At 39.0% G+C, this 27,743-nt stretch overlaps 2 protein-coding genes and 1 long non-coding RNA gene across 4 annotated transcripts in view; 2 read left to right on the plus strand and 1 right to left on the minus strand.

The window, feature by feature from the left end:
- Nucleotides 1-27,743, minus strand: part of LOC114650889 (tenascin-like) — a 585,410-nt gene that overhangs the window by 323,812 nt on the left and 233,855 nt on the right. The window lies entirely within an intron of this gene.
- LOC127529643 (uncharacterized) overlaps nt 1-27,743 on the plus strand; it is a 744,809-nt gene that overhangs the window by 250,923 nt on the left and 466,143 nt on the right. The window lies entirely within an intron of this gene.
- Nucleotides 7,210-27,743, plus strand: part of rnf183 (ring finger protein 183) — a 31,713-nt gene continuing 11,179 nt past the window's right edge. The window contains exon 1 of one of the 2 annotated variants that reach the window (XM_028800758.2): nt 7,210-7,350. The gene's annotated coding sequence lies outside the window, so the exon portion shown is untranslated. The remainder of the gene's footprint in view (nt 7,351-27,743) is intronic. The other variant, XM_028800750.2, reaches the window with a different exon arrangement.

Consider the following 27,743-nt stretch of genomic DNA (forward strand, 5'->3'; position numbering starts at 1 on the left):
TTAACTAGGAAAAGAAAATCCGAGCACATTTCTCCAGTTTTGATGTCACTACACTGGTTACCTGTGTCATTCAGAATTGACTTTAAAATACTGCTTATGGTTTATAAAGCCTTAAATAATCTCGCTCCATCTTATATATCGGAAATCTTATATTCCAAATCGTAACCTTAGATCCTCTGCTTAGAATTCCAAGAGCAAAACTTAAAAGAAGTGGTGAGGCGGCCTTCTGCTGTTATGCACCTAAAATCTGGAATAGCCTGCCAGTAGGAATTCACCGGGCTAATACAGTGGAGCACTTCAAAAAACTGCTGAAAACACATTATTTTAACATGGTCTTCTCAAAACTTCACTTTAAGTTAATCCTGATACTCTGTATATTCAGTTCATTATAATAAATATTCATGGTGGCTCTAAAATCCGTACTAACCCCTACTCTCTCTTCTGTTTCTTTTCCCGGTTTTTGTGGTGGCGACCTGCGCCACCACAACCTAATCAAAGCATCATGATGTTCCTACATTGATGGATTAAAAGCCAGAAGTCTGCATGACCATCATCATCAAGTCCTTCCAGTGGGAATCCTAAATACAAAGAGGACTGTTTCATTTATGTTAGGTAGAATGCCTAGAGGGGGCTCGGCGGTCTCATGGTCTGGAACCCCTACAGATTTTTTTTTTTTCTCTCTAGCCGCCTGAAGTTTTTTTGTTTTTTCTGTCCTCCCTGGCCATCAGACCTTACTCTTATTCTATGTTAATTAGTGTTGTCTTATTTTAATTCTTACTTTGTCTTTTATTTATCTTTTCTTCATCATGTAAAGCACTGTGAGCTACATTATTTGTATGAAAATGTGCTATATAAATAAATGTTGCTGTTGTTGTATATACTGAATCAATTGAAAATTTAATTCAGTATACTAATCTTCACTTAATTGAATGTTATGTGATTCCTTTATAGTGAGAGTTGGGTACCTAGAAATTGTATCATGAAGGTTTACCAGTAGTGCAGCAACAGAGAGAGAGTTTAATCACATAAAGTAGGAAAAATGAGACCAATGGAACGGTGTTAATAGCTATTGTTTACAAAAACACAATCCATGTTGGCAACCCCAAAGTAATTGTTTAGTTATCCACTGCCTTTTCATTGTCAGACAGAGGAAAAAGAGAACATTTTCAAAAAAAAATAGTGGATTAAATGTGTTAGCATTTTTGAAAGATTTCTCCTAACATAGAAAGTGTTAATACCCGTCATTGTCCTCTTGTGAAAGCACCTGGCTGTGTTCCAGAGAGAGTAATGAATTTCAACTATGTTTGTAGAGAGCTGTTATTTTAGTCTGTCAATAGGTTATTGTGTGTTTGTTCTCTGTTGTAGGCTACTGGTGTGAATACATAAATATAACTTCATATGTATACTAGGCGCTCTGCCCCACCGTGCCACAAAGCTTTTGAGAGCACTGGATTAAGAATGTGAATACACATTAGTGTAAACACATATATATAAATATAAATTATGCAAAGATTTATAGTACAATTTTGTTAACCTTGAACAATGTGACATTTAATCACTTGGTACTAGGAAGCTGAGGAGCTCTTATAGACATGTGCCAAAACACAACCAATATTCTAGTTGGATGTGATATAATCTGCATACAACTCAATGACAAGCAGAAAAAATTATCATGGGTCTGGGCAAGTCCCTCAGTGCTGAACTGTAAGACTTCCTTCCAAGCTACATCTGCAGAATGTCAAGTATGCATGAACTGCTTTAGTATGCCACCTATTTTGACTGGGTGTGTCTCAACAATCGACATTGGCTTATTCAGTATAAACTATGATAATAATTTCTTAACTCCCTAATATGCAAGGGACTGCCTATATACTCCCTGTCTATACATATATCTGTATATGAGATAAACTGATGTCAGAAACTATACATTCTTCTATGAAGAATTTCAAAAACACTGTTTTTTGACTGGTTACATACAGCACTGAATATTCCTGCTCATCACCAAAGCCATTGCCAAATTTCTGCTCCCCTCACCTCTCTCACTAGAATATTTTCTAATTTAAAGACATGAACTCTGCTACAAAAGACAGAGGTAAGATCAAGGCTTGTATTCCTATATGGGATGCGAGCCACTTGTTAATGAAATGGTTTGATGATGTTGGACTATAGTGCTTTAGCACATCAGAAATTGATTTTGCATTTTCGATAAGTAACTTATAATCCTGCCTCCATGCAGGTGCTACATGATTAATAATAGAAAAGAGGATCTTTGTAGACTGTGGGATTGGTCTAAGTGGCAGAAAGTGAAGACATTATTTGGGGAGAGAAAATGTTGATCCCATATTCTTCTTCATCTTTCCCAGTTGACTTTGATACTAGTATATAAAGGCTCTCTGGACTCCAGCTGGTATATGAGAAACATATTTAACAAAGACACCTATGGAGCAAATCATGCAAAATGTTAATCCTTCACTGTAATCATAGATATTGTAAAAATTACTTTGTTTAGACAAAGCTTTTATACTGTATATATGAATATACAAAAGCATCTTTAGCATAGTTGATAGCATGCAGTTAAGCAAGAACATGTTCTTAAAAGGTAAAGTAGGATCATCTAAACCTTCCTAGAGAAATGTCTGTATACTGTAAACCAGATTAACATAAATTAGTATAAAGCACCTTTGTTATGTGGTAATCTCATTGTATCCTTTCATGGATAAGTTCAACACAGGTGCATCGCTTGGAACAATATTTGCTTATTTAACAAAGTGTGAAAAACTTTGCGAGCCTTAGAGTCAAAGTTGCTAAAGGGCTATAGAAACAATTTTCCCCAACAATGTGGGCAGAGTTAGTTGTGGGTGTTGTTCTCTTGGTGAGCAATTACTGAATTTTGGAGGAAAGGGGCAGATACATGACTTGTCGGGCTTTCTCACTTCTTGTGTTCCCTTTGCATTATTCTCTACAGACCCAGCCTGTCGGGTAATTGTTTATATTGCATTACCTTGTCTCTCTATTATAAAAGGAACTCCTGGGACGAGACTTTCCAGGAGATAATTTCAACTCCTGTGAGAGATAATTTCAGGTCCCGCAAGACGAGACTTTTTGCCAAGAGATTTGGACAAGTCCCGCCCTCCTCTCAAACATTTACAATCATGCCCACAGTCCAAACACTTCTCATTCGTGTGAATGCTATTGTCAGACACAGTTCCTGCGCTCTCAGCTCCAAGCGGGGTTGGAAATAAAAGTCAAAGAGTAGAAGACAAAGTAGAACATTATAAAGAGGTTCAAAAATGTTGGAGCAATACAAATGCAGAGCAGGTTAGAGATTATGAAAGTACTAAAATTCGAAAGTCTCAAAAAACTGATAGTAAAGATCGCACTAGCGCTAACAAATGGAAATTATTACTCAGTGAAATAACGGAACAGTGAAAAGAGATAAAATATATGGACATAGGTGATATGACTGAAGCATGCAGATATTGTTTGGCTTTAAAGTTTAAGTCAGAGACTCGTAGATCATCTAAATCGTGTGACCATCAGGGAAAAGTAGTGTTTCTTCCCAATGAAGAGGCATATCTGCAAGAATTAAAAGATTTGTTGTTTGGTGAAAGTAAAATCCACATACACGAGTGGCAGAGACGCGAAGTGGCTGGCGCGTAGCACAGACCAGGGTGGTTGCAGAGTTTTATATAATTTTTGAAGTGTTATTATTATACTTGTATTTTTGTTCATTTTTTTTGTTTTTCTTATGATGTTATGTTTGCAGTATTTTTTATTTTAAGCTCTGTGTATATGGGTGCCACTATATTGTTTGCAGAAACAATGCTCTTTGCTAGTTATGTTGGCCCCCAGCAAACAATAAAAGATGTTGTGCACTCATGCCGACATCCAAACTGAATATAAACAAAGGAATGACCTTGTGATTGTACTTGTACTAAAGTGCTTCACAACAAAAAATTAGATCTTAGTTTGGTTACAACTTCATTTTGAAGATTGACTTGGTCTAGCGCCTCCATATCTTGACTTATTGATATCAGTCTTTTGACAACTTTTTCTGCTAAAAGTAATCATCTCAATCCCCATCATCTCAAATTAACTCAAAATACATGCAGTGCATTTATTTATATGGTCTTGCTTTTGTGAAGGAGGAATGAAAGGTACAATATAGGGATAAAGCCTAGCAGTGCTGTAACAGAGACAAGAAGACACACACTGCCTATAAAAAGGTAAACCAACACAGCCAGACGCTGTGTCAAATGCTAGCAGGAAACATCCACATGGTGACAAATAAGCAAAGGGAGTGTAATTTAATTTAGTCAATGCTTACAAAAATGCCCAAAAGGTTGTCCTTCACATTATACATATAGTGGAAGGATAAGCCTCGACACACATTTCTTTTTCTACTTTTTAGCACACAACACAGTGCCCCCAAACAGCTACAATTACTCAGTCCTTTCCTTTGGCTTTATTCTCTGTCTCTTCTCCTCTATTCTTCTCTCCTTGCAATCTCCGTCCTCTGCCTCCCGACTCCGGCTCTCTGAATGGAGTGAGGTGGCCCCTTTGCACCTTGATGATTTTCCTGCAGCACTTCCTGGTGTGGTGGAAGTGCTGCAATCCAGGGATCCGGGATCGTCCAGGTGCCCTCTGGCAGTGGCCATGGTCCCCAAAGGGTTGAACTTCCAAGCTCCAAGTCCATGGCCCCAATGCAATCCAGGGCAACTGCCCTCTTGCGTCCCGAGGAACATATTGCCCCTCTCCCGGTCATTCCCTTCTCCAGGTGCCCTGGTGGTGCAAGGTCCCCGGTCGTCTGCCCTATTTATTTTACTTAGGTTAGTTAAAAGACAAAATTAAGTTTTTGGGAGATCTGTTGTCTAGTCTGCCGGTTCCAAGAATGACAACTACTTTGTAATTTTTAAAGTCATTTTTGTCATTTTCACAGCAGAGCAAGATGAAGAGGAGGCTCATCCTCTGGTGCGTCTCCAGGCTATTGGTATAAAGGAAGATATGTAACCTGCTGTGTTACCAAATCCTTCTTCCAGTGTACTCTTGACATTCTCTCCAGTAAGACAGATGGCCTTTCATGCATTGCAAAGACATGACCCATGTAAATGGTGCTTCCTTCACTATAAAAGGCGAATGTGACCTGCAGCTAACCCCCTTGGTGAGACCCCAAACCTACTTTCTCAGCTTATTTGGCTTTTACATTTTGTAGTAATCTTCAGGCTGTTTGGAATGATGCCTTCCCTATCTAAATGCTGCTCTATTTGGCCCTTTTCCCACTCTTGTCTCTTCCCTAGGATTGCTAATCTATTATACTCTATTTATTTATCACACCAAACTCAGCACACACATTATTATCGTTGCATGCTTCCACACACACACAAAAACATTTTATAAGGGTGTGACAGTCACTTCTCTGTTTATGAATTTTTCAGATATGGACAAAGAAAATGACGTACATGCCTAAAATAATTCAACCCTGTAATTCTCTGGTGGCTGCCCTGTGCAATTAGCAGATCTCCTTTCAAAGGCACCTTTTAAAACAGGTATGTGCTATACAGTACAGCCATTCATCAAAGCCTAGTTCACAAACAAAAACAGCAAGTGAGGGCTTCATTCAGGCCACTCCCTTCAAAAAAGCAGACTGGAAAGTGGTGAAAAAAAAATCTAATCCCACTTCAGCCACTCGCTGTAATTCTTGAATTACTCCAAGCACTCGATAAACAGTTTCGTGGGTGCTGTTATTAAGTTGAATGTAGGGCTGGGTGCTCATCAGCCAACAATCAATCTTTACATTATACAAAGAAATCCCCACCCCAAAAGAGTTTAAACATAAAGTCAATTGTTTTTTCTTTAAATGTTTGTGTGTTATGCCTTTAAATTTCATACCCTGGCTGAAGTTCATACTGTCAGGCAATGGTGTGAATCAAACCTGCATTAAGGTGGTCAGAGGTCACTCTGCCTATAGGTGACGTCCCCACTCTTGCTTGCTTAATTTTATCTCCTTGTTTCCAATCAGGCATATCACAGGCATCATTTGAAAACTCAGGAGGAAACAGAATGAGGAAGAAGCTGCATAAGTGAAATGATGGTGAAACATCTCTAAACAAAGATCCTTTTATTAACTGAAAGAGAAATAACTGCATTTGAGGAGTTAAACACTGTGAAAAAGGTTAAGCAATTTTATTTTTCTCTCTGGATGGGAATATAAAGCTAAACATTAGCGGCTACATTTAGATATGCAGGAGTTAGACAGACATCTTTAACTAATCAGGCACTTCACTCACAAGATCTGCCCTGGTGTGAATATGATTCCCAAAGGGAAAACAAAAACTCTCAGTTAGGGAAAATGAGACATAAACGAGTTTAAAAATCTACTGGTGGCTAAATTACATAAAATCACAATCTCCAGCCCCTTAGGTTGATTCAAGATTGTGAGGAGCCAGAGCCTATCCCAGCATTTCTGGGTGCAAGGCAGAAATGAACCCTTTTTTAGTTTAGTTTAGAATCTACCAGCTAACCCAGCTTAGCACACATATCGTTGGGTATCAAAAATGGAATACCCAGAGAGAAAAACCATGAAGACACAGAGAGAACATGCAAACATCACATAAAAAATGATTGGGCACTGGATTCAAACCCAGAATGTTAGATCCATAGTCTAGTGGCCAGCTTGGCTAACTTATTTTACAATTTTTTTTTTTACATTTACAAATTCTAAACAGTAAAATCTAAAGTGCAGTTACAGTATGTGCGACTCATATCTAACATCTTGTTAATGGGAGTTGCTAGGCAGCATGGTCCAGTGCAGTTTTCAGTTCTCTAACTTTCCTGTAGTGTCACCCAGAGCAAGCCACACAACTTGCCTAAGATCAAATTAAATAACAACTTGCCTGAGGTCAAATAAAGTAACAAAGTTGGACTATATGTTAAAAGCATTCAAAATGATGCTCACTGTAAAAAAAAAGTACCTCTTTGTCTGCAAAAGCTAAAGCATCCAATCCGACCCTGTCTAAATGGCACTGTGACCCTCACCCAGTAAAAAGCTGTTCAACTGCTCTGTCGGCTTTTCACATTTTTGTAGCCACAGCAAGGAGCACAGAGCTTGCTCTGACCGGCTCCGATGATTGACTGATGTCTACCTAGCAGGTGCAACAGGCAGGGCCAGTTGCAGTGCAACATGGGATTGAGGAAGTCAGCACTCTGAAAACACCTGTTCTCATTCCAGCTGAAGGACTCCAGATCAGTGGGAGGCACACAAGCGAAGTATGCGGCTGGGCAGATAAGGCAGAGCCCTGTGGAGCTGTTTCCAGGTCCGATGGCTTGACAGCGCAGTGGCCAGGCTAACAGGTGCTTCACTTTGTTTCTTTCTTTACTTAGTGCTTTATTATTCTATTTTCTGATTCTCAAAGTAAAGGTGTTTGTGTTGTGAATCAGGAATGTGGATACCTATGGTAACTGTAGCTATGCAAAAAGAAAAAAAAAACAGTATGTTGATGCCTTGTTCTAATGGGACGCAGCCCAATGAGATCAAATAGACTATTTTCCACCTCATTAGCTTATTGACTCCTAGAGATGTGTGCATGTCTTTGAAGTCAACTATTTTATGTTTTACCACTAACTGCCTTCTTTTTTATAAGTTTTACCTTACCCCTTCCTAATTTCTTTTTTTTTATACTATTCACCACTATAATGATTACATTTTGCTCTTCTGACAGATTGCAGTCCCTGTTTTAATGGAAATATCTGTTTATAATTCTGTTTCATATGATAATGTCAATGGTGTAATAACAACATACTTAAACCCGCTTAATCTGGTTCAGAGCCTGTCCTGGTAGTGTTGGGTGCAAGTCGGGAACAAGACAAGGTGACAGCACATCTTAACGTCCACTAACTCACATGGCAGGAATTGCCAGTTTGGAATAACCGATTATCCTAACCTGCTTCTCTTTGAGATATGTGAAGAAAACTGGAAAAACCTCTCAGACATTGACAACACAACTTCACACATGTGAGATTCAAAACTAAAGACAATCGGTCTGTTAGGCAGCCGAGCTGACCACTGTGCAGCTATGCTGTCCGAATGGTGTGATTACTGATCTAATCCGGGGTGATCTCCAGCAAAATAAAGTGTTTATACATACTCATTTATTTCGTAATATTGTTCTCTGTTTTGTTCGTAAAATACGCTGATGATAGAAACAATATTGAAAGGCACTTCATAAAGTAAAACCTTATTGGCCCATTTGTTAAAATTATTATTACTTTTTTTGTTTATTTGCCAGATGTCTTCACCGAAGGGAACTTACCAGATCAGGGTACAATTCTCTAATTGTATTTTTTACAATTGGATCACAGGCCTGTGAAGTGACCACCTCTGAGTCACACAATATTTTGGAGTCTTTGTGTCAATGGAAACCTTGTGCTTTAAATTCCATTCCCTCAGCCATTATGATGCACAGCAGAAAAAAAATAATTGTGAAAATGTGGTGGCCGCTAGCACTATCTAAGACAGTTTATAAAACGGCTGATTCTCTGATCATTATCTTGATTTCACTCACAGCATATGAAAATAATAACAGAAAACATAATAAGCTATCCAAAGCACTCAATGAAACGAGGATAGATAGATAGATAGATAGATAGATAGATAGATAGATAGATAGATAGATAGATAGATAGATAGATAGATTATTCTTTATACTTGACTCTAATGTTATTGAACTGATAGACAATAACTCAACAAACTTTTATCTCAATAAGCATTGTATTTCAGTTTTTTGGAAATACATTTCAAAGGTTTCCATAATAATCATCATGTATGAGATACTTATCTGAATATCATTTGTATTCCTTACTAATTAGCCTAATATTTTCAGTCAACTAGCAAAGCAAGATAATGATCAATACTCTGATTTAATTCTCACTTATAAAGGCATTATCTAAAGCAAAAAATGATGGTTTATATATGAATAATTTCAGACACTAATTAGCCTTTGAGATCAATGACTAAGATCAGCTCAGTTAGTGGGACTCGCAGTTATGCAGTGGTAGCTGCTACTGCCTTACAGCTTCGGGCAAGTGGATTTGAGTTTCAGGCCAAGCCCTGTCTTGGGGGAGATAACTTGATCTACTTTGGGTTCCTGTGGGTTTGTTCAGGTCATTCCAGTTCCTCTTACATCGCCAAGACTATGTCCATCAACATATTGGCTTTCTGTCCAATGTCCCAGGGATATTCCCCAGTTCATTGTGAGCTTGTAATGGAAAAAGAATACTCAGAATCAGGCTGGATGGACATACTGTACATTTAGTGTTCATTGTCATAACAAGCAAACAGAGTGATGGAACTGACAGCAAGTGTAAATGCATTCAATGACTAGAATTAATAATGATAATGGACATTAGTACTTATGAATTAAATTGCAAAGAACATTGATTTTTTTTTTATCGTTTTTAATCATTTATAAAAATGATCTGCAGATAGTTCATGGTATGTGAAGAGTCAGTCTCATTTTTGCTGGGGCACATGTAAAATGTAGGAAGATTTAGGAGAAGTTCCAGTAAAACAATTCCAACCCGTTGGGTCCCATGTATGCAAGAAGTGGACCAGGGCTGCCTGGTGAGTGTTGACTCAATTTGGATTTGAGCTTAAGGAAGGGGTTTTGTGATTTGAATTCTCTGTGTGGGACTCACGTTTAGAGCAGTGGGTGGACTGTGTTCAGTAGCGAATCAAGAAACATTTTAGACAACGGTAACTGACGAATTTCACACAAATATGGTCTGTTCTCTAACAAATGCAATGATCTGCTTTTCGTACAGCGCATTTCTATAATGAAATCAGGGGGTCTTAAAAGCACAGGTCCACAGTAAAAGATATCACTGAAAAAATCTGCTTGATCTAGTTTAACGTCACAGGGAGTGGAGCGTATCCTGGCAGCACTTGGTGCAAGGCAGGAAAAAAGTCCTTAACGGGGCTCACTCACAAACATGGGGCCATTTTAGAATTGTCTATTAAATAACCTACACAGGTTTAGGGATATGGGAGGAAATCTACAATACCCATTGGAAAATCCATGCAGATATGGGGAGAAGGCATATACTCCAACAAGAACAATGTCCAGGGATGAGCTTCAAGATCCGTGTGACAGCAGAGTCACCCACTGCACTTCTATAGCATGACTGTTAAAATCTTTTTTAAGAGGGGCACAAGCAGGTAGTGACTTCCATAAGAGGTCAGGGACAGGAATTAAAACAACCTTCTTTATGGTTTACCATGCAGTGCTTAACTATAGGGCCAAACTGAGCCCCGGCACATATCACCGCTCTTACTAATGGTCAGTGCTTGTGGTCGTCTTGTACCCCTGCTAGTCATCAACGAGTACCAGTTGTTTAAATAACTGCAACATACACTGAGTAGTCTGCAACCTTTTGAGACCTCAGTACCAGTCGGTCACTCTCACTTTTCTTACAGAAGTATTGGACAATGTCCCATAAAAACAGTTAATAAGTAATAACGTAAAATAACAATGCAAGTTTGTATATAAGTGCTTATGTAATTATTAACTTTTCTGGAAGTTAGATTTTAAGAAAAGCTTTATCATATCTTTGCAATGAAAGTGCATATCTAATCAGTGCATTGATTTTATTAACATCTAGATACGTTATTTAGACAGTCTCTCTATATATTGATTTATTAAAAAACACTAATAATAAAAGGTTATTCATTATATTTGGCTGTATCGTTTTTATTTACCACCTCATGCGCAGGCATATCTGAGGCTTGCAATGAACGCACAGACTGTGCTTTTGAATATCGTCTATCAAAAGGCACACTCACACACACCCAGCTCCAGTTCTGAGTCACCAATTGACCTGATAGCGGCTCTTTGAAAGGTGGGAGGGAACTGGAATCACTGGGAACAAAGGGAGAACATGCAAATGCCCGTGTCCACAGTGCATAACCTGCCCCAAGTATTATTAATTATGGCTCTCTCTCCCGCAGCAAAACTGTGTGGGCTTAGGTAGACTGAGAGAAGGTCACCTGCAGAATCTTCATCAATCTAATATTACAGTGTTAATATTTGCATGTCATATTTCTCTAAACCAGAGGTCTGAAGAATCTGTCATGAGGGGCCATAGTGGTGTCAGGTTTTTGTTCCAACCCAATTGCTTATTTAGAAACCAATCCCCGCCAATAACAGACCATATTTAATTTTATGGCTTGTCAGTGTCTGCATTCTGCCATGTCAGGTCATTTCTTTATCATGATTTTTTTTCTTTCCAAGGATATCATCCAAATGATTTGTAATCTGACATGGACAGGTAACTTTCAGTCCTTCACATTTTTCTCTTCAGTTTCCTTCAAAGTATTTTATTAAACCAAATAGTTTAATAAACAAGCACAGTGGACAAAGGTGTAAGTGGAAACAAGTTAGATGGAGAGCTGCTGGGTCCTTTGTCATTTGAATCTTATTGCTAATAAAAAGCAATGTTTAAACAGTGATGGTGGCTGTTTAAGACTAAAATAAGCAAGTAAAAGTAAGCCCAGTCATAAAATGAAGCATAAAACTGTTGCTTGAGCAATAAGTGCTTCAGCCGCTAAAATTGACTTCACATTGAAAAACTGGGTTGGGACAGAAACCTGTGGCTACTGCAGCCATCCAGGACTGACTTTACAGACACCTGTACAGAAACACAGAACTATAAAATAAAGAAATAAAATAATAATAATAGACAACTGAAAAAAAAACATTCTTTAAAAATTTCTGCCCTGTGCTCATTACTGCTTTCTGCATATATACTGTAGTAAATGGTAGCACTGATGATTGGAAAGAGCAAAATAAGGCAAAATGTAAAAAAAGTGGATATCACCTTAAATTCTGCCCTGTCTTTCTATAAGGCACTGCATATGGTTAATAGCTTTAGGAAAAATTTTTTAGACTACTGTACATATGCATTTAGATTAGTCAAACATTTATGGAAGGCTCAAAAAATAAATTAAAATCTAAAATAAAATGTGACAATTCAGATGTGGGAGAATCAAATTATCCACTTGAATGTATGTAATGTGTTCTCATCCAAGAACTGTGATTACAAATAACTTTGAAAGCTAAGGTGGTTGCTGGGCTGATAGCAAGATAACAGAATGTTCCTTTTATTCTGCCAGTAGAAGAGATTTGCTTCAGGCAGATGAAAAGGCATGCATGCGGCTAAAAGTAAAGTCTGATGTGTTGCCATTACAACAGAGTGCAGTCTTTTAAAAAATAAGATTAATGTGCAACACCCTGATCTACATAAAAATTGACTTACGCCAAAGTTACCTGAGGCAAAGTATTCATTTAAAAGTGTTCTGCGTGTGAACATAAGCGACTGAGCCACCTTATTCAATTCTCTTCAGTATCTGCAGAAACTTTCTTTACCTTTTTTTTTTACTTAAGTAGATTGGTGTGATGTTTAGGTAAAAGTATTTTCAGATGAGATCATTGCAAAATAACTATAAACTAAACCTTTTCTTTCTTTATTTCTTTCCTTCTTTCTTTCTTTCTTTCTTTCTTTCTTTCTTTCTTTCTTTCTTTCTTTCTTTCTTTCTTTCAGAGAGAGCAATAATAATAATAAACTAAACCCTTTCTTTCTTTCTTTCTTTCTTTCTTTCTTTCTTTCTTTCTTTCTTTCTTTCTTTCAGAGAGAGTAATAATCATAATAATAATAATAATAAACTAAACATTTTCTTTCTTTCTTTCTTTCTTTCTTTCTTTCTTTCTTTCTTTCTTTCTTTCAGAGAGAGCAATAATAATAATAGTAATAAACTAAACCTTTTCTTTCTTTCTTTCTTTCTTTCTTTCTTTCTTTCTTTCTTTCTTTCAGAGAGAGTAATAATCATAATAATAATAATAATAAACTAAACATTTTCTTTCTTTCTTTCTTTCTTTCTTTCTTTCTTTCTTTCTTTCTTTCTTTCAGAGAGAGCAATAATAATAATAATAATAATAATAAACTAAACCTTTTCTTTCTTTCTTTCTTTCTTTCTTTCTTTCTTTCTTTCTTTCTTTCTTTCTTTCTTTCTTTCTTTCTTTCAGAGAGAGCAATAATAATAATAATAATAAACTAAACATTTTCTTTCTTTCTTTCTTTCTTTTTTCTTTCTTTCTTTCAGAGAGCAATAATCATAATAATAAAGTAAACATTTTCTTTCTTTCTTTCTTTCTTTCTTTCTTTCTTTCTTTCTTTCTTTCTTTCTTTCTTTCAGAGAGAGTAATAATCATAATAATAATAATAAACTAAACATTTTCTTTCTTTCTTTCTTTCTTTCTTTCTTTCTTTCTTTCAGAGATAGCAATAATCATAATAATAAAGTAAACATTTTCTTTCTTTCTTTCTTTCTTTCTTTCTTTCTTTCTTTCTTTCTTTCACAGAGAGCAATAATCATAATAATAATAAATTAAACATTTTCCTTCTTTCTTTCTTTCTTTCTTTCTTTCTTTCTTTCTTTCTTTCTTTCTTTCTTTCTTTCTTTCTTTCAGAGAGAGCAATAATAATAATAAACTAAACCTTTTCTTTCTTTCTTTCTTTCTTTCTTTCTTTCTTTCTTTCTTTCTTTCTTTCTTTCTTTCTTTCTTTTTCAGAGAGAGCCATGTTTAACCTGCCTGAAGTAATTGAACCACTACAGTAAAAAAAGGAATGTTAAATAAACACATAACACATTGCAATTCCAAACACAGGATGATCTTTTGTAAATGTCAATACTCACAATACTTTGGAAATGTGAAATTGTGCTGGAAATAAGGTTAACACTTTAGTTTAGCTACTGCAAAAATGCATCTTTGACTCATTTACTATTATGTAACATTAGCGTAACAAACACTTCTTGGGGTCTTCATAACACTTACAAAGTATCAGTAACATGTTTATTCATCTCTGCAATGTGACCTCCTAACAAAACTTTGCATTGGAGTGTTCTGAGGTGGCTTAACTGAGACACATTTCTCTTGATGTTTAGTATAAGACCAGTGAATCCTTCATATTAACAAATACTGTTGCCATTATGCCACACAGCACAGAGATGATTAGCCTATCTATTGATGTTTTATAAGTGTTATGAAGACCAAAAAAAGCCTTTGTTAAGGTCTTGTTACATAATGGTAAATGAGTAATAGATTTTTGCAGTACCTAATCTAAAGTGTTACTGAACTATGTGATGAGTTGCATAATGTGTCATATGCTGGAGAATGTGAATTTCCCCTTGGGATTAATAAAGTATCTATCTATCTATCTATCTATCTATCTATCTATCTATCTATCTATCTATCTATCTATCTATCTATCTATCTATCTATCTATCTATCTATCTATCTATCTATCTATCTATCTATCTATCTATCTATCTATCTATCTATCTATTCTGTGATTTCTAGATGTGTAATTTTACATCCTCAGGTGACAAGATCACCAACTGCAGTCATCAAGATCCTCACCCAAGAGAGTTGTTCTCAAAACTGGTTATCTGTAAAGTTAATGTTTATGCGCATGGAAAAACACTATATACAGTAACATTAGAATAACATTAGAATAAATACAAATAAACATTAATACAATAAAAAAGTAACAAGTATTTCTTGTGTTGTTCAAAAATACAATAATATCTTGTGAGACTGGTTACCACAAAGCGAGATTTAGAAACTTTTCACAAGACATTAAATCACAGTTTTGTATCAACAAGGCAATAGTCTGTGAGCAATAGGACAGCAAACTGGGCTTTCAAGTTGTGCTGTTCAAGTTTTTGTAAAGAACTGAAAAAATGTGAACAAGCAGAAGACAGTAAAGCTGTGTGCACGTGATGAAAAGTACTGAAAGGCCTCTTTCTTAGAGGACAGAAGGAAGTCCAGTGAAGAGCTTGTTGTTGTTTTTGGGTTTCTTCCCTGGCTTTAGTTTCTTTTCCTTCTCTTTCTTAATTTAGTTGGAATTTTTATGATTTGTTTTGCTATTTATACTACTGAATGTATTTGCATTTTATTTTTAATGCATTTTTTCATATTTACCATTATTTCCTCTGTTTTTGTTTTTTTATTCTGTGACATTTCCTGCTCTTTGTATTTTGACCCCATGCTGCTGTCTGTCATAAGGGCATACCATATGTAAAAGCCTGAGTGCTGAGGCGTTAACTCCTCTTAATGCTGTTTGGCACACCTTTCATTGAGTCTTTTTTGTTTTTATCATTTCTTTCAGTTTTCTTATTGCTGCTTTTATTTTGTATTGTTGTTGAGTTTCATGTTTACCTCTTAGGAGGTAACCTTTTGTAAACTCTAAGTTGAGTTTTTTCTTTATTTTTTTTTTGTTTTTTGAACACCTTTACTTAAATATACTGTATTATTATTAAGAAATGGATATGTTCCTTGGCCCAGGGGTTTTATGGTTTCCCCTCTTACTTTTTGGAATTATAGGCCTGGCCTTTTTGCAGGTGTAGGGCAGGACAACTTAATTTGTGTTTCAGAACCAGGTCTACTTTTATAATCTTTGCCTTAATTTTATTTGTGAGGCCTAGTTTGGAGTTCTGTGTGCCCAAATATTATGATGAACTTCTGGCAGAGTCATGCTTGAACCATGCAAGAAAGTTTTACAAGAAATGGTCTTATAGGTCAGGTTGTAATTTAGAAACATTGTTGCAGAAAAAAAAAAATTAGCATAAGAGATTAAAGCATGTAAAATACCAAAAGCATGGAGAAACAACCAGTGACAAAAAGTCTCATTGAGCGATAAGTTCACATTTGAAATTTGTGGTTCACAAAGATGCCAATATGTCAGAAGAAGAGTTCACAGGAAGTACATTGATGATTGTGAAGCACTTGGAGGCTCAGTCATAGTCTGGATCAGTATGACGCAGGGCATCAGGTCAAAACTGATGAAATGATGATTGCTAAGAAATATACACAGATTTTCATTTATCATGCTCCACCTTTGGGAAAATTACCCACTGGCAAATATGAATCCCCAAACACACAGCAAACTAAATTAAGACACACTTAAGAGCGTAAGTCTGCAGATGAAACACTAATCATATTAGATTAGCCGCCTCCGTGCCCAACATTAACTAAACTGAAGCAGACAAAGTCAAAAGAAGAGCTATAACAAATCCAGCAAGAAATCTTGGAAGGATTTACTGCAGGACTACTTGAAATAATGAAACAGCAGTGTGCAAAAGTAAATCAGTTCAGTTTTGCAATCTAAAGGAGGACCCACAAAATACGACAATACATTTCATCAATGTTTATTTGTATTTATTGTAATGTTATATAGTGTTTGTCTGAGCGAATAAACACCTACTGCCCAGATGAGCGAATAAACACCTACTGCCCAGATAGCTAATTTTAAAATAACAGTACCATATACTGTATACTGCCATTCATAATAAGTATTATCTGAATCCAGTCGCAAAGCATGTCAAATCAAATGGCAGTACAACGATATATGCAGTCATGTGAAAAAGTAAGTACTCCCCATGGTAAACAGGCAAACATTAGATCTTCATGTAAACAGTGCCTAAAGATATACTTGAATAGATGACATATAAAACTGACATGGTGTATTCCGTCTCATAATCTAAGAAATGCAGATTTGTCATGTGGAAAAAGTACCCTACATTTACAGTATCACCACTTCAAATCCATAAAATTAGAATCAGGTATTCCAGATCAAGTGCCAGTGATTAGAACCTCCTTAGGCAGAATGCAGGTGGAAGCTGTCTTTTTTAAACTGTTGATATCTTGGCTCTTGTCTTCTATTTGCTATTGACCTGTGCGGTGCCATCATGCTAAAAACAAAAGAGCCCTCTAAGACCTTCAGAAAGAAGGTTGTGGATGCCTATCAGAAAGATTTACTGTATCAGATTAAATAAACAGCTAACCATCTGAGTTTGGGGAAGCATAAAATAAGATAGTTAAAAAAAATGGAAGTTGATAAACCGACAAGTTCCTCGGAATACGTTAATAATTTTAGCATTGTGTAATGAGTGCAATGAAATTCTACTGTGACATTTTTCTTTTTAGTTTTAACATGCTGCACTCAAATTAGAAAAAAATGACTTGCTTCATGTCCTCTTCTACTGTGAAATAAAAAGCTTCATTTCTTGTAGTAAGTGTTGGAGTTTGATGAGAACAACCTCTGAGTCATTAGCATGCAGCAAAATTTTATACAAATTAAGGATGCAGGTAACAGCAGTTCACAGAAGGTACATGTGCAGTTGTACACATCAAAAAAATGAAGATCCAGGAAATTACAAGCACAGCAGAAAAATGTCAGATGATTCATTCTCACCATACGCACATATGCAAAGCTGAAAAACAACATAAAAGCAAGCTGGCATTTGTCTGGTCCAGCAGTGTTATTCCACACCCCAATGTCCTCTCTTCTTTAGACCAGTTTCTAAATGGGTTTGGTGGATTCTCCTCTTACATCAATGACTTTCAAAATACAGTCCCTGCAGATTGCTAAAAACTGAAGCACTTACAGTACATGCACACTCACTCATAAAAACCAATTCAGAGTTACCAGTCTTTGGGATATGGGATAAAACTGGAGTAATTAGAGAAAAGAAGAAAAATGTGCAGATTGTACACAGTCAGTGCAAGGCTGGAAACTGATTGCTGTGAGGAAGCAGAACTAACTACTGCACCGTTAGCACCCTTCATTTGTTTTTTTAAAATTAATCTTTGAGAACTGGATTATGCTAATCATACAGACATCATTCAGGCTATTAACATCATTAATGGAACTAAATACATATACACTTTTTTAATGTATCTTTGCAAATCACATTTGTAAATGGCGGAGTAATAATGTGGCTGGTGATGTTGCTTGCCTTATCCACAGTTCAAATCCTGTGCCTGTATGGAGTGTGCACTTCCTCCCCTTCTCTGTGCACGTTCACTTCCAGGCACTCCGACCACATGTACTGTATATGTAACGTTAGTGGCTGATTCCAGACTGGTCCTGTGTGACTGTAGGTGTATACATGAGTGGAAAATCTCCATGGCTGTTTCCTTTCTTGCGCCTAGTGCTGCCAGAATAGGCTCTTGTCATTTTAATCCTATTAGGTTTGTTTTGATCATGAAGGGAAAACAACATTTATTGAGATGGCTATAGTTCACTTGAAATGTTCTTTTTAGTTTGCAGTTCTGTTATTTCTTTGATGTGACTTCTAAAAACAGAGCTTATCTGTACATTGAGACCAGCTGAAGTGCCAGCTTTCACTTTTCTGCCTTGTTATGCTTTTTCTCCATTAAGATGGCTAGTTGGTTACTTGGAAAGTATAAGGCTATAAAAGCCCAAACCTCTCTGAGCTAGCCCTGTCTTGAATCTCATGACTTATACTCCATTTAGCACTTTATATTTTACAGCATTCCTGCTGCCTTCATAATCGCTGCTGCACAACATATCTAGAACACAATATTGTCTGTTTAATTTAAACTGGGTACTTCCTGCAGAAATATTAACCCCACAATCATTGTAACCATTTTTTAGAAAAAATAAGAATTAAGTCTATTTACTTTTTCCTTATTAGTATACTTTACTTTCCTATTCTTTAAACATTTTGCTTCCTCCTTAAATGGTCTGCTGTATCAGTGAGACTTCACAAAATATACTGCTCAAAGAAATGAAAGGAACACTTTTTAATCAGAGTATAGCATCAAGTCAATGAAACTTCAGGGCTATTGATCTCGTCAATTAAGTAGCAGAGGGGGTTGTTAATCAGTTTCACCTGCTTTGGTGTTAATGAAATTATCAACAGGTGCACTAAAGGGGCAACAATGAGACGACCCCCAAAACAGGAATAGTTTAACAGGTGGAGGCCCATGACGTTTTTCCATCCTCATCTATTCTGACTGTTTTTTTCACTAGTTTTGCATTTGGCTACAGTCAGTGTCACTACTGGTAACATGAGGTGATACCTGGACCCTACAGTGGTTGCACAGGTCATCCAACTTCTCCAGGATGGCACAGGGAAAACACCAAACACACACACACACACACCAGGAGACAGGCAGTTACTCTAGGAGAGCTGGACAGGGCCGTAGAAGGTCCTTAACCCATCATCAGGACCGGTATCTGCTTCTTTGTGAATGTCTCTGACCAAACAATCAGAAACAGACTTCATGAGGGTGGCCTGAGGGCCTGACGTCCTGTAGAGGGCCCTGTGCTCACTGCCTGGCACCGTGGAGCTTAATTGGCATTTGCAATAGACTTCCAGAATTGGCAGGTCCACCACTGGTGCCCTGTGCTTTTCACAGATGAAAGCGGGCACACCCTGAGTACATGTGACAGATGTGAAAGGGTCTGGAGAAGCCATGGAGAACATTATACTGCCTGTAACATCGTTCAGCATGACTGGTTTTGTGGTGGGTCAGTGATGGTCTGGGGAGGCATATCCATGGAGGAATGCAAAAACCTCTACAGGCTAGACAACGGCACCTTGACTGCCATTAGGTATCAGGACGAAATCCTTGGACCCATTGTCAGACCCTATGCTGGTGCAGTGGGTCCTGGGTTCCTCCTGGTGCACCACAATGCCCGGCCTCATGTGGCGAGAGTATGTAGGCAGTTCCTGGAGGATGAAGGAATTGATACCATTGACTGACCCCCACGCTCACCTGACCTAAATCCAATAGAACACCTCTGAGACATTATGTTTCGGTCCATCCGACGCCACCAGGTTGCACCTCAGACTGTCCAGGAGCTCAGTGAAGCCCTGGTCCAGATCTAGGAGGAGAACCCCCAAAAGACCATCTGTCACCTCATTAGGAGCATGCCCCTCACCGACATTGTCAGGTGTGCATACAAAAACGTGAGGGCCATACAAACTACTGAGTACGATTTGGAGTTGTTGGAATTAAATTTCGGCAAAATGGACTAGCCTGCCGCATCATTTTTTCACTTTGATTTTCGGGGTGTCTTTGAATTCAGCCCTCTGTAAGCTGATAATTTTCATTTCCTTCAAACGATGTGACATCTTTTCATTCCTAACACATTACCCAGTCCATATCAGTATAGATATCCAGCAGGATATTGTTTCCCATTGAGATCTGATGTGTTTTCAAAGTGTTCCTTTAATTTTTTTGAGCAGTTTCTATCCTGTAATTGTGAATCATTTTCTGCTATCCATCCATCCATTTTCCAACCCGCTGAATCCGAACACAGGGTCACGGGGGTCTGCTGGAGCCAATCCCAGCCAACACAGGGCACAAGGCAGGAACCAATCCCAGGCAGGGTGCCAACCATCGCAGGACACACACAAACACACCCACACACCAAGTACACACTAGGGCCAATTTAGAATCGCCAATCCACCTAACCTGCATGTCTTTGGACTGTGGGAGGAAACCGGAGCGCCCGGAGGAAACCCACGCAGACACGGGGAGAACATGCAAACTCCACGGAGGGAGGACCCGGGAAGCGAACCCAGGTCCCCAGATCACCCAACTGCGAGGCAGCAGTGCTACCCACTGCGCCACCGTGCCGCCCATTTTCTGATATCATTATAGAATAATATTTGCCAATGTTTTTATAGTCAGTGGGTTTGAAAAATTAACATTTTAGGAATTTGTAGCAATTGAGGAATTGACAATTTAGAATTTTCTAGCATGAACTGATTATTTCAGGTATCATCACTTAATTTCCAAAGTTTGACATCAGCATTCCAAAACTTTGTATTTCTTTTTCTTCCATCATTTTGTTATACACAGCAGATTGGCAGAATTATTTTAACTCTCATAGTGTTAATGTAACCTAAAAAGGGTATATTAATGATGCTTCTGTGTAGAATTTCTTGCATGTTTGAGGTCATTGTCAGATCATAAGCAACTGACTATTTAGCTGTAGAATTCTCTGTTAGTTTAAATTTTATGTGTCTGCTAATGATAGTAACAGATTGTTCTGATCATAAAATGCCAAAATATCCTGCAAAATGGCAATTCTACTGCCATACCTTGTCATGTGGTATAAACATTCTGTTGTGGAATTTTGTGAGAAGTCTTTAATTAGAAATGACTGAGCATAAGTGGGCCCCTATTTTTTGACCAATGTTTCAATTGAAAGTACTTCCACAAATCTAGAGAATTGTCCTGGTGTGTTTCAGCAAACCTGAGACCAGAATCAATGCTCTTCTGGGTGAGTGACACTTCCCACCTTGCTGCTCTTCTAAGAGTTCACCTTGTAGGGTGTTTTTCCTGATGTTATAGAGGCCTGCTGAATCATTGATTTTGTTTTTACATTCTTTGTGATCCCCCAGATGATTGCAATTCTGAAAAACAGACACTTTTATGAAGATTCACTGTTATTCCTCATTTTTCCTATTTCAGGATGTCCCTGACTTTGATTTGGTGGCAATATGGTGCTTCAAAAATGGCGTTGTAACCATTTCCCAATAGGTGTTGGCTTTGTAACCATTTCCTAATAGGTGTCAATGATCTTTCTCTCAGAACCCTTTATAATTATTTTTTAATTCAACCATGGTGTGCCTCTAAGATTTATCAGAATCAGAATACAGTAATCCCTCGCTATATCGCGCTTCGCCTTTCGTGGTTTCACTCCATCGCGGATTTTATATGTAAGCATATTTAAATATATATCACGGATTTTTCGCTGCTTCGCAGGTTTCTGCGGACAATGGGTCTTTTAATTTCTGGTACATGCTTCCTCAGTTGGTTTGCCCAGTTGATTTCATACAAGGGACGCTATTGGCAGATGGCTGAGAAGCTACCCAGCTTACTTTTCTCTTTCTTTTGCGCTGACTTTTTCTGATCCTGACGTATGGGGATTGAGCAGGGGGGCTGTTCGCACACCTAGACGATAGGGACGCTCGTCTAAAAATGCTGAAAGATTATCTTCACGTTGTGATCTTTTGTGCAGCTGCTTCCTGAAACGACATGCTGCACGGAGCTTCGCATACTTAAAAGCTCGAAGGGCATGTATTGATTTTTGATTGAAAAAACAAACTCTGTCTCACTTTGTCTTCTCCTGACGGAGGGGGTGTGAGCTGCCGCCTTCAACAGCTTTGTGCCGCGGTGCTTCACATACTTAAAAGAAAAACAGCCCTATTGATCTGTTTGCTTTTCTCTCTATCTCTGTGACAGTCACTGCTCCTGACAAGCACTCCTTTGAAGAGGAAGATATGTTTGCATTCTTTTAATTGTGAGACGGAACTGTCATCTCTGTCTTGTCATGGAGCACAGTTTAAACTTTTGAAAAAGAGACAAATGTTTGTTTGCAGTGTTTGAATAAAGTTCATGTCTCTCTACAACCTCCTGTGTTTCTTCTGCGCAAATCTGTGACCCAAGCATGACAATATAAAAATAACCATATAAACATATGGTTTCTACTTCGCGGATTTTCTTATTTCGCGGGTGGCTCTGGAACGCAACCCCCGCGATGGAGGAGGGATTACTGTATCTTCATTGTCATTGTAACAAATACAACGAGATTAGGTGCAATCACTGCGGTGTCAAAATATAAATAAAATATAATATATATATATGGTCTGGGGAGGCATATCCATGGAGGAATGCAAAAACCTCTACAGGCTAGACAACGGGACCTTGACTGCCATTAGGTATCAGGATGAAAACCTTGGACCCATTGTCAGACCCTATGCTGGTGCAGTGGGTCCTGGGTTCCTCCTGGTGCACCACAATGCCCGACCTCATGTGACGAGAGTATGCAGGCAGTTCCTGGAGGATGAAGGAATTGATACCATTAACTGACCCCCACGCTCACCTGACCTAAATCCAATAGAACACTTCTGGGACATTATGTTTCAGTCCATCCGACACCAACAGGTTGCACCTCAGACTGTCCAGGAGCTCAGTGAAGCCCTGGTCCAGATCTAGGAGGAGATCCCCCAATTTAATTATATAAATATAATTTAAAATAAAGGATAAAGGATAAGAAGAAATAAGGTAGAACACAAACATTCAACATAAGACCTTAATTATACATGAATACTATTGCACTGCTGCATTGGAGGTGATTAGGTGGTATTCAGTGCCCTAACAGCAACAGGGCAGAGACTGTTATTCAGTCTATTAGTCTTTGTTTTGATGCTCCTGTATCTTTTGCCTGATGGAAACAGTTGGAACATGTCATGAGCAGGGTGTGAGCAGTCTTTTAAGATATTTTCTGCTTTCCTGAGGCAGCGAGAGCTGTGCAGTTCATCCAGAGAGGGTAAAGAACAGCCGATGATCTGCTGGCCAGTCTTTATGATCTGCTTAAGTGTTTTCCTCTGACCTGTTGTGCAGCTGGAAAACCACACACAGAGGCAGTAGCACAGGATACTCTCGATAGAGCAGCCATAGAAGGACACCAGCAGTTTTTGGGGGATGTTATTTTTCATGAGGACTCTCAGGAAATAAAGTCTCTACTGAGCCTTCTTCGCCAGCTCAGGACAGGTCTTCCATGATGTGGACTCCCAGGAAGCAGAAGTCTGACACCCTCTCCACACAGTCCCCTCTGATGTAAAGTGGTTTGATTTTTTCCTCCTGAAGTCCACAACGAGCTCCTTGGTCTTACTTGTGTTCAGGAGCAGGTTGTTGTCAGTGCACCATGCTGTCAGCCGCTCCACTTCGTCCCTGTAGGCGGATTCATCCTCCCCAGAGATGAGCCCCACCACAGTGGTGTCATCTGCATATCTGACGATGGTGTTGCTGTGGTGGGCGGGGGCACAATCATGTGTGTACAGCGTGAAGAGCAGGGGGCTCAGCACACACCCCTGAGGAGAGCCAGTGCTGATGCTGATGGCCGAGGAGATGTGATTTGCCCACCCTAACCCTTTGTGTGCGGTTTGTCAGGAAGTCTTTAATCCATATACAGGTGGAATACGGGAGTCACAGGGCTAGCAGCTTGCCCACCAATCTGTGAGGGAGGATGGTATTAAAAGCAGAGCTAAAATCAATAAAGAGGAGACATGCATAACTGCCCTGGTGTTCCAGATGGGACAGGATAGCATGGAGAGCAGCAGCAACAGCGTCCCAATAGATCTGTTAGCCCTGTAAGCAAATTGGTGTGCATCAAAGGTGGGAGGGATGAAGGACATGATATGACTCCAGACCAGTCTCTCAAAACACTTCATCAACACCGGGGTGAGTGCTACTGGCCAACAGTCATTCAGGCAGGTTATGGGTGATTTTTTTGATAAAGGGAGTAAGATGGAGGATTTCAGGCAGGAAGGAACTGAGGCCTGAGACAGTAACAGGTTAAAGATTTTTGTAAAGACCCCAGCCAGCTGCTCTGCACAGCTCCTCAACACACGTCCAGGGACACCATCGGGACCTGCTGCCTTCCTAGGATTGACAGCCTGGAACGAGCGTTTCACCTCGTGTTCCTCCACACTAAGGGAGGGGGTGATGTTGTTGTGAGCTGCTGCTGCGTGTGTTTCAGCTGCCTCTGGTAGTTCCATCTCAAAGCGAGGAAAGAAGTGGTTCAGCTCCTCTGCCATTGAGGAGTCACCTTCAGCAGCTCCATGGCTGGTCCTGTAGTTGGTGAAGTGCTGAACTCCCTGCCAAACCTGCCTGCTGTTGTTACTGTCCAGATGCTCCTCAATCCTTCTCTTGTAGTCCCTCTTAGCCTTTCTGATGCCTCTCTTCAGGTTGGACCGTGTCATGCTGTAGACAGCCTTGTCACCGCACCTAAAGGCAGTGTTCCAATTTAGAAACTGAAAAGTCCACTGCGATTATAAATAGGTGAAAACCAGCCTCGACAGTTTTCTAAACTCATCAAACCCTTTAACTGGATTGATTACATGATGGGAAAGATACATTATTTAAAAGAGTGACCTAGGGCAATGGATGAATTTGTTTGGTGTTATTTATTTATTAGTATCTGGAAGAAAATGGAATTCTGATATTTTCGGCAATTTGTTTATTGCAGGTCTTTCTGCACAAATTTTATAGATTATAAAGCAACCCAATTTTGGTAAATCATTTAAAAATGTACACAATTTTATTAGTTGCATTTTTAACCAAATCATTCATAAAAATCAAAAGGAACAGGTTTAAGTACCACTAACTGTATTACGTACAAATGTACCTTTATAGTGACATTGTGTAAGCCAGGGCCAGGACAAGGGTGAGGCAAACGAGACACTTGCCTCAGGTGAACAATGGGAAATTGTGCCAAACTGATGAAAAATGAAAACTAATAAAATGCAAAATAAAAAATTTATTTAATACTTATTGGTAATAAAAAAACTATATATATAGGGGCACAAATTTATCCTCCTGCCTCAGGTGAAAATACCTCTAGGACCGGCTCTGGTGTAAACATAGACATTTATTCATTCATTTGTCTTTTAGTATGTTGTATTCTTTGATATGACTACTTGACACTTACTTCCAAAGCAAGATGAAAATCAAAAACATAAATTACAATTGCTTTGATATTTTCCTTAGACTACTTTTTATAAAACTTTCTCAAGGACTCCCAGTGTGTCAGAGGAGTGTATTAAATTGTCTGTGATTTAGCTGCTAGAGCACACTGGCATGAACTAATGCTGGAAGGGGCATTGATTCATTGTAGGGCACACTCTGGCACATTTGCACAGGGTCAGCGTAAAGCAGTTGATTTTATGGAATACATATCTTTACGATGTCAGTGGAAAGCAGGAGTAGCTGGAGAAAAGGCCAAACAGGCACAGGGAGGACACGCAATCTCTACACAGACAATGACTTGGCCAGTCTCTTGGAGTCAAGTCATTAGCAATATCTCCTGTACTACTCAGCATTCAATTGCAGAAATAAAAAAAGACTTTTATGATACTTACATATTAAATAAACAAGAAATTACTATGAAACATTTAATGCTATACATGTCCATGTAATCTTCCAGTGTGTGGCCTACTGATTGAAAAAGAAATTAGTCATATCTGACATGCTGTCTGGAATCAAAAAATGAATGTTTTATCTATTTCTGTGGGTCTATTGGATTAGTTGTGGAGAGACAAACTCCTTATGTGTACTGTCACAGCTGGCGGAAGCTACGTAGGCACGCGTAGCTCCAACCAAAGGGGCACGGAAACCTCAGAGGGGGTGCCGAAAGAGTAGGCCCCCGGCCTGCCGGTAGGAGGGGGTAGCACTGGCTGTGCGAGGCACGACAGGACACCAGGTGGTGGTGTCCAGGCAGCGTCTCCGCCCCTGTTTCTGTCATTTGTTTAACAGGACCGAACCCGGGAGCTTCGAGAGTAGGACCCACTTCGGGGATGAGCTGCCCTCGTGGGACGAGCCACTCCGCCCGACGGGTCTTCACTGGTGGTGGGGCAGTGTCACAGGTGGCTGGGGGGGCGACCCGGCCAGGACTCCCCGGACCACCGGAAGAGGGCTTACGCCTTCCGCAGACCACGTGGGGGCGACCGCCTTGGTGGCTATGGGGACCACGGGTACAGAATTTTGAAGCTTAACCCTGTAGGGGCCCGTGGTCACCGTCAGGGGGCGCCCCAATGCCTTGGGAGCCCTGGACCTCAGCACTTCCGCCACACCCGGAAGTGATGGGGGGGAAGAGGATCGGGGACACCCGGAGTGTTTCCGGGTGTACTGCCAGCACTTCCGCCACACTGGGGAGTGCCGGTAGAAGATTGTCGGGAAGCACCTGGAGCACATCCGGGTGATTATAAAAGGGACCGCCTCCCTTCATTCAGGACTTGTTTTGGGTGGAAGAAGGACGAGGTCTGGGAGGAGGCAAGGAAGTGGCCTGAAGAGAGCGAAGGCACTGATGTTGTTGGCCAGGACTTTGGGGACTTTATTTGTAAATATGGACGCCGTAAATAAACGTGTGTGGGGTGATTTAAACGTGTCTGCCTGTCTGTGTCCGGGTCATGTTCTACAGTACATATACAATCTCAATACAACTATTCTAAAATTTTTAATTAAAAAAAAACAACAGGTGCCATTGTGGAATAATGGCTAGCAGTGGTGTTTCACAGCTCCAAAGACCTGCATTTTAATCTTACCTTGTTGGTTTTTCTCTAAATACTCACAGGCTGAAGATGTGCATGTTAGGTTAACTGGTGATTCCAAAATTGACCCTGCATGGCTAAGAGTGGCTATGAGCAGGGGCGTCCTTGGTGATGAATTACACCTCTTCAGGACCGGTTCCTTCCTTGTGCCCAGTTTTACTGGAATTGGAGCCGACACCTGCAATCTTAAATTGGATTAATTGGATTTGAAAATTGATGAGGTAGATGGATTATTTAGAAACCTGTCTTAGAAAGAAATTGCAATGTGAAGGCAACATGATTTTAAAACCTTAGAGAACAAAATGTACAATTGTGTATGAATTACAAGAATTTTTAACAGAATATATTACTAAAGTATTTCAAAGAACAATAAGAAGGGTGAGGAAAATGTCTTCAGGATGGAAAGCAGTATACTTTATACATTGCTGTGCCCTGTCATTGTTGAGATCAGTTCAGCAATTAATGGGTGCAACGTCATTACAGCAATTACTGAAGTATTTACAGTATATGCCTCCTGTTCACATAACTGGGACCACAGTTTCATAATCATATGTTCAAAGCTTTCCTAGTGTCTGCCATATTTTAACTTGTACTACAGCTTATGTTTTATATATTCATTGGGGTTTCAGTTTAATACCACATTGTAATCGTACTTGAACTGTAATGTGATTTATAAAGGGGCATAAGTGTGATTGGTACTTTATATAATAAGAAATGAATGATAAATTAATGCAAATATATCATAATGATTGTC

This window comes from Erpetoichthys calabaricus, chromosome 1 (assembly GCF_900747795.2).
Source record: "Erpetoichthys calabaricus chromosome 1, fErpCal1.3, whole genome shotgun sequence".
NCBI lineage: Eukaryota > Metazoa > Chordata > Cladistia > Polypteriformes > Polypteridae > Erpetoichthys > Erpetoichthys calabaricus.